The sequence below is a fragment of the Berghia stephanieae genome, chromosome 10 (assembly GCF_034508935.2).
Source record: "Berghia stephanieae isolate SIO BIC M18660-M18661 chromosome 10, UCSD_Bste_1.3, whole genome shotgun sequence".
Classification (NCBI taxonomy): Eukaryota; Metazoa; Mollusca; class Gastropoda; order Nudibranchia; family Aeolidiidae; genus Berghia; species Berghia stephanieae.
Genome location: NC_088369.1, coordinates 7932501 through 7940904, shown reverse-complemented (window position 1 = coordinate 7940904; position 8404 = coordinate 7932501). Strand labels below are relative to the sequence as shown.

At 36.4% G+C, this 8404-nt stretch overlaps 1 long non-coding RNA gene across 1 annotated transcript in view; it reads right to left on the bottom strand.

The window, feature by feature from the left end:
* The window catches only part of LOC144956023 (uncharacterized), a 39345-nt gene extending 32940 nt beyond the window's left edge, over positions 1 to 6405 (bottom strand). Inside the window, exon 1 of the long non-coding RNA XR_013641853.1 lies at positions 6363 to 6405. This is a non-coding gene — a long non-coding RNA (uncharacterized LOC144956023). The remainder of the gene's footprint in view (positions 1 to 6362) is intronic.
* Between the last annotated feature and the right edge of the window lie 1999 nt (positions 6406 to 8404).

The window sequence follows — 8404 nt, the reverse complement described above, 5'->3', positions numbered from 1 at the left end:
CACATAGTTGAGTCCTTGGAAAGGCTCTTTCCTCATATTTTTTCACCGTACTCAGGTGTAAAATAATACTTGGTCGTATAATGTGTTGTCTCTTTCGGAAAAAAAATTGTAATATGTCTCATTCTATATGTTAGGCTACCTGTTGATATTGGTCTGGGACCCCTTGTAAAGCGGTATGGGTACGTTTAGTGGTTAGTTTTAATTTTTTTTTGTATTGTGGTATTGGGAATGATGACGGTTATGGTAGTATGGGTGGTTGGATTGATAATGTGGTGGTTGTGGTAGTATTGTCGGATGGGATGATGATGATGATATGGTGATTGTGGTTGTGCAGATGCGTTATGAAAATGGCCAGTTTCTTATTGATTTTTGCTGTGAAGATAAATTATTCATATGTAATAGTGCATTTAAACACTCTTCCCGCACGTTTACTACCTGGCAAGGAACGTGAAAAAACTCTGATTATCAAATACCTACCTAGACCTACTTACAATCAGATAGACATTATCATAATTTCGGACCATTACAAAGGCATTCTCAATGATTCAATTTACAACCAGTTTTTGTGTGTTTGTATCAATACCCAGACCTATCATCGCGTAGTCAAGGCTTTTTGGCATCTGCTGTCAATCCCAAATCTCATATGTCAAGTCGACGGTGATGTGCGTCAACAGTCGCGTCAACGGTTGTGGAGAAAAAAAAAAAAAAAAAAAAAAAAAAAAAAAAAACAAAAAAAACAAAACAAAACAAAACAAAATAAAAAAAAACCCCACAAAAAACAAACAAACAAACTGGCAGAAGTATAGCCTTATGTCATGACAAAGGAAATTACGGAGACCGGAAAACTATTTCTTCTTTTACTGATTTTTAAAAATATTGTATGAAACCCATTATCAATTTTACGGTAATCGGGAACCTAAAGAAAAACGAAAACTTTTGTCCATCTACCTCTCCCTGACTGAAATTTTACAAAAATACTATCTAAAAAATAATAACACAGCATTTATATAGCGCAATATCCACTAGACGTGCTCAAAGCGCTTTACAAGGGGTCCCAAGCCAACAACAACACTAACAATTCATGTACTCATTTTACACCTGAGTGGTGAGAGAATGTAAATAAAGAGCCTTTTCCAAGGACTCAATCTGAGCCGCTCAGGGCGGGTCTCGAAACATGTACCTTCCGAACCGAGAGCGAGAGTCAAACCACAAGACCCCAGGGAGGGGCACTGTTCTATCGACCACATAATATCCTGACTATTAATTAAAATGTATTTCTAATTTCATAAATATTTTAAGTAAACACATTGTTCTTTGTATCAAAATTATTGTAAATCTGACGCAGTTCCCGAATCTGACGTCAAAACGGCGGAAATCCGGAAGAAAAAAAATTGTCCACTATTTTATACTGCCACGCCCCCAATATCCGATCACCTCGAAAAATATGAAGCAAGGCGGAATTTGCGAGCGACTAGTTCTTTGGCCATACGCAACGCGATTTCACTACGATTTGCTTCAGCCGTGCCAGTCCCCAGATCGTCATCCTTAAAAGGCTCTGACGCTGACATCCGCTGATCGCGGTACGGATGATCTCGTCGCTGTGACCCGATCCCTGCGTTTATCGCAGATGATTTTTGCCCACACACGGGGAGATATTTTTTTGAGGCGATCGGCGATCGGGGCGTGGCAGTATAAAAAAGTGGACAATTTTTTTCGGATTTTCGCTGTTTTCACGTCGGATTCGTGATCAGCGTCAAATTTACAATAGGTTTGATACTAAGAACTGTGTGTTTACTCCAAAAATTGGTGAAATTAGAAATAAATTTTAATTAATAGTGAGGCTATGTGGCCGACAGAACCGATCCCAGTTACTGTCTGTCATTCTATCTTTCGTCTTGCGCACAATATTGATTACTTCTCAATAAATTATATCAATTAGACTGTTGAAGGAACGAAATTGACATCATTCCACTCTTTGTTATTGTATTAAGGCAGTCATTTTGGTAATTAGTTCTCACTAAATTATATCAATCAGACTTTTAACGTTCAAGGTTACTCGTAGTTTTGTGTGACGGTACGTTATTTCCGACTGGTGAATGTTGTGAGCATTTTACCTAAACTCATAGCATCAATAGCCGTCCAAGATATTCGCATCATATGTAGCAATAGCTATAAGAGAGAGAGAGAGAGAGAGAGAGAGAGAGAGAAAGAGAGAGAGAGAGAGAGAGAGAGAGAAAGAGAAAGAGAGAAACATTTACTTGCGCTATATATACCGCTATATACAATAAAGGTGCTCAAATCACTTTATAAGGGTCTTTGGCCAACATAAAAACATGTTAGACGAAACATGACTGCTAAGCGATATTGCAATTGTTTCCCGACAGAGACGACGCTGTAAACAGCGAGGTACTCATTTTAACAGTGAACAAGGTGAGAGAATGCGAGTAAAGAGCCTTTTCCAAGGACTCAATTATGCGCCACTCAGAGCGGGACTCGAATCCAGTACCGTCCGATCCAAATGCGAGTGTCATTTCACAAGACCACATGCATAGACGCATAAAAAAGTGATGAGAGAATAGATTCATATGTATTGAAGGAGGAGAGAGCGGATGGAGTGAGTAAAGTTCTTGGAGATTTATAGAAGGAACCAAATTGACGTCACTCATCTCATTATTATTGGTTTTAGACACCCATTTTTTTTATTAGTTCTCATTAAAATATATCAGACTATAAAGTTCAAGGTTCCATGTAGATTTTTGGGCTGGAGTGATATTTCTGGCTGGCGGACTTTGTGAATATTTTAATTTAACACAGAGCATCAATAGAAGGAATGAATTTGACGTTAGTCAACCCGTTGTTATTGCTTTTAGACAGCCATTTTTATAATTAACTTATCACTAAGTTATATCAATCAGACTATGAACATTCGAGTTTGCAATTTTGTGTGTTAATATGTTATACCCCGATGGAGATGTCGTGAGTATTTTTCCAATACGCATAAGATCAATACATTTGCAATCCGATTTAAGTTTAAAAGCGATGTAGACCACGGACATTTTTCCATTTTGTGGACAATAAAGATTTATTATTATTATTATTATTATATTATTATTATTATTATTATTATTATTATTATTATTATTATTATTATTATTATTATTATTATTATTATTATTATTATTATTATAGGAATGTGGATAAAACTTTAACAAAACCGCTTGACCCCCCCCCCCCACCACCACCACCACATACGCATACAAACACACAAACTAAGAGACTTTTTATAATTTAATTTTTCTAGAGCTAGGGGAGACTCTTTGCCGAACGACCCCCCCCCCCCCTTCCTATAACCACACAAACTCTACTGAAAATATAACATTTTGTCATTTCAAAAACTCGTCATTAAATTGACACACTATATTTTATTTAATATTTAATAGCACAGTGAAGAACCCAGTATAAAAATTAAACACTTATTAGGTCTGACGAAAACCGCTGACCAGATTCCCTGCAGTTTACAATAGGCTAAACTGCAGTTATACTTTCACACAGCTGTCAAATAAGTAGAAACAGCTTGGGAGATCCAAAGTGTCATAAATATAAGTTGACATCTGCCAAATAAATTATATCAAAGATGCGATAAGGGATTGAGTGTGACACTTTCTTCTTCTCTTTAAAAAAAAATCTCCCTACCCTCCCCCATATCCGGCCTTCTCATTCTTTCAACCATTCCTCCCTCTCTGCCATTCCTTCTCTCACCTCTTTTAAAAAACAACAACAAAAAGTCATGTGGCAAAAGTGGCTACCACCTTAAATCCCGAAAACAACACAAGATATTGAAACCGGTGGAAGAGACCACTTGCCTTGTTCCTTTTCCGGTCATAAAGGCAGGTATCTAGAGACTGAAGACCTAAAGATGTTCCGCCGACCTCTATTATCAGGAAAGGGCGTGCAATTTTTTTGTTTGTTCTTTTTTTGTTTGTTAAATTATGACTGACACACGTTCTATCTTGTCAACGATACCATACCATAATCATTTAAAAAAATATTTATTCATCATTAGTTATGGAAATTGTTTTCTCTCAAACAGTATCCAAATAAATCACCGCATGAGCATGAAGCAGACATGAGTGAAGGAAACGTAAACTCTATAAGTGAGACTCGGCGAATGGAACAGTAATAACTGACTGACAGTCAAATTGCGAAGTGAATTGTTAAGCCTAAATGAAAACAAATCTACAAAACCTTCTAAAATCATGCGAGTGAGACATCTAAAGTTAAAGACCCGAAAGCTTTTATGGATTAAAATTGAACGAAATCTTTTCCTGCTCTCAAAAACAATCGATACAAATTACAAACTCAAACACAGAACTGAAATTGAAACCTTGCTTTTCTATCATTTGGACTGCCGTTCGTTGCAATTGATTAGGAACTTTAGCAGCCGGACAACGTTGTGCACAAAATATGTCTCTCGTTTTTGTTGTTTAAATTGTAGAAAAAAATAATTTCAGTTAAAACAAACATGTTGATACAAATGCAATTTTTCTTTAGTTAAATGCGTTGTATATGGCCAAATTATTATGAAAACTAGGTTCCAAATATGTCTTGTTCTGTTCACACAAGCGCAATAATTTTGAATAATTAACCGTATCTAAAAAAATCGATCGACTGTCATTTTTGATAATTTTACCATTTTTTTTTTCATTAAAAAACTATATATGGATATTAATTGACTCGTGATCGGGTATTTATGATTATGCGCTTCTTTTGGCACCTGACAACCATTTCTTTATGGTTATTTTTTTCTATAATTTACATTGCAAGATGACCGGTCAAGGACAAAAACACGTGTTTTACCACGTGCTGCCTCACGTTTTGGCGGCATCGGGAGACTTGGTTGTTCTGATTTCCATATGTCTGAGAATATCTCTTGCAAGAGGAGAGTGATTTCCTTTTCTATTCTCAACACTGCAGCTGTCACTCGATCCTCATATGCTGCTTTGACTGTGTTGAGACTTTCAATTGCACTTTTTATTTCTTTGGTGGTTGGGGGTTCTGTATTGATTTGTAGATCTATTAGTGCAGGTCTGATGTTTGTACATAGTCTCGGTGGTGCTCTGTTCAATACAGTTTTGAAATGTTATTTCCATCGTTCTAATTGTTGTAATTCTCCAGGCAGAAAATTTCCATCTGAATCTTAAAGAGGTAGATCACAAAAACGCATTGGTGACCAAAACAGTGAAGGGCTAAAAACAAAGTTCCAAAAGAGTTATCAAAGTCAAAGTACCTAACCTGAATAAGCCTAAGCACTTCGATAAATAAAATAATGAAGTGCTTATTCGCAGTAGTACTGCGAATAGTAGGGCCACCATGGAACCACTATCGAGTCAGTAGAAGCGCCCTCCCATCTCAGAAAATTATTTTTTGTACCCTCACTGAACACAACATCATTTTCTGTTCAAAATGGTGTGTTGTCGAATGTCTTGAAGTTGAATGAGTTTGTTAGTTTGAGAAGGCAAAAAGGGGAGTGATGATTGAAACATTTTGTGTGACTGAGAATTGAGATTTTGAACATTTCAACTTTTCCTTCAAGTCTGATACTGATACTTGTTTTGTATTTGTTACCCCAATCCAATCCATGAAAATTTCCCCGTCCCCACCTCCCCGACTTGATCATCCGTTCACATCTTTAAATCTATCAGCTTATCTGTCAGATTGCTTTAACGAGAAAAGTTCCGTTCCCGTTTATTGTATTATTTACAGTTAGAGTTAAATATATCTCATAAAGTTCCAGGAATATCTCTCTCTCTCTGTCTCTCTCGCCACCATCAACAACAACAGACACCGTGATCGTCAACGAAACGCAAAATAATAATAGCAATAATTTTTTAAATAAGTAAATAAATAAATATGTAGATATCTAGAGATCTATCTAAGTTTATTTATATTTTGCGCCCACTCCTCAATACAATAACTCTAGACGTCTATAACGTTCTAGACTCAAGAGGTGGCCATAAAATAAGCACCTGACAAAAAATCCACGGTGAAAATACTAATTGAAAGAGATGCTAGACAGAGGAGCTTTCAGAAGGCCTCCCAAACTGAGTGAGCTACAGTGACAGCAAAGTATCAAAAGGAGAAGAGCCTATCGCTCCATTACACTTGGCCTTGTTTTGACTTTGGCCGGCAAGAATTCATGTCTGATTCTGATTCAGGCCAATGGGAGTAAGTAAATTGTTCATTGAGTTACTGTCTGCCATTAAAAACCAACTACCAATTAAAACAATGAAAACCAATTGATGCAATTCGTTAAAATGATAAAATAATCAGGTAATAGTAATACAACCACGAAGTCAACACACCAAATGCGGAATGTTTTCAGTATCTCGATTTATTATGGAAGAGATTTTCTACTTTCGCTTTGCAGACGATAATTGTCAAGGTTAAGGTCAGATCAACAAATGAACTTTTCGCATTTTGCAGGTAAATAATTCCTCTCAATCTTGTCCTTTAACAGCAATTATGGTAGGTCTTCGGTCCTACGTGGAAAACAAATAAAATAAAACGCAAAATAACTTGTAACGTATGTAACTACTCAATGGTGGTTGCAGTATGAATAAGTAGAAAACGGTAGGGGCTGCTTGAAGCCGGTCTCCTTTTAATGGAGAGGCTTCGTATGGGAACAAAACAGACAATGGACGTTTCGGATACGACCCCTTCGTCAGAACAACTCTACACAAATTAACGTGGAAAACAAATAAGATAAAATGCAAAATAACGTGTATCGTCTGTCCTCAATGGTGGTTGCAGTATGAATAAAACATTGGTGTTAGGGTGCCCCTGGGGAGAGACCGGATTGATAAGAAAAGGTTAGCGTGTGGAGTATCAGAACCTACCAGAAAAAAAAATGGAAGATAAAAGACAAAGTAGTAGTAGTAGTAGTAGTAGTAGTAGTAGTAGTAGTAGTAGTAGTAGTAGTAGTAGTAGTAGTAGTAGTAGTAGTAGTAGTTTTCAGAGTAGTAGTAGTGGTAGTAGTAGTAGTAGTAAAAGTAGTAGTAGTAGTAGTAGTAGTAGTAGTAGTAGTAGTAGTAGTAGTAGTAGTAGTAGTAGTAGTAGAAGTAAGAGTAGTAGTAGTAGAAGTAGTAATAGTAGTAGTAGTAGTAGTAGTAGTAGTAGTAGTAGTAGTAGTAGTAGTAGTAGTAGTAGTAGCAGTAGTAGTAGTAGTAGGAGTAGTAGTAGTAGTAGAAAGCTGTTGTGGAACAGTAGGGGGGCGAGGTGATATAGTCACGGGGGAGGGGGGGGGGGTTGATTGGGCAAGGTATTAAATCGGCGGTCGAATATTCGCGAAGGAAATACAAAAAAAAAAGAAGAAAAAACGAACGGCAGGGTGTGTTTAGAAAGTTGAGTAAATAGATAGATAGATAGATAGATAGATAGATAGATAGATAGATAGATAGATAGATAGATAGATAGATAGATAGATAGATAGATAGATAGATAGATAGATAGATAGATAGATAGATAGATAGATAGATAGATAGATAGATAGATCATAAATACATCCATATTGACTGGCGAAGTTCCATCGTGCTTTAAAAGTGCCCTCATCAAACCACTTCTGAAGAAACCATCACTGGACCACAATATATTAAACAATTATCGTCCTGTATCAAATTTACCTTTTTTGTCAAAACTTTTGGAGAAGGTAGTTCTTACACAATTAACATCTCATCTTAAGAACAACAGTTTGGAACAACCCTTTCAGTCAGCCTACAAACATCAACACAGTACTGAAACGGCGCTTCTTAAAATCTTTAATGACTTGTTATGTAATGCTGATGCTAACAATATCAATGTATTATGCCTTTTAGATCTTTCAGCTGCCTTTGACACCATTGACCATGACATTTTGTTAAGAAGACTAGAAAATACGTTCGGCATAAAAGGAATTGCCCTTAAATGGTTTACATCATATTTACAGGATCGATGGCAGACTGTCGTGGTGAATGGTGTTCAGTCAGAACAAGTTTTACTAAATTTTGGAGTGCCACAAGGCTCTGTTCTTGGCCCTGTCCTTTTTACTGTATATATGCAGCCCCTTTCTAGTGTGATATCAAGATTCAATCTGAGTTATCATTTTTATGCAGATGATACGCAAATATATGATTCAGCACCCCTTAGTAATTTACAGTTCTTAATACAACGAATTACGAGCTGTTTTAATGAGATTAAATCTTGGATGTACCACAATAAGTTAAAATTAAATGATAGTAAAACTGAGATTTTAATGTGTGGAAGGCCGAGTATCCTTAAACAGGCAAATAAATCACCTATTACTCTCGGAAATAGCACAATAGAATTTTCAAATAAAGATAGATAGATAGATAGATAGATAGATAGATAG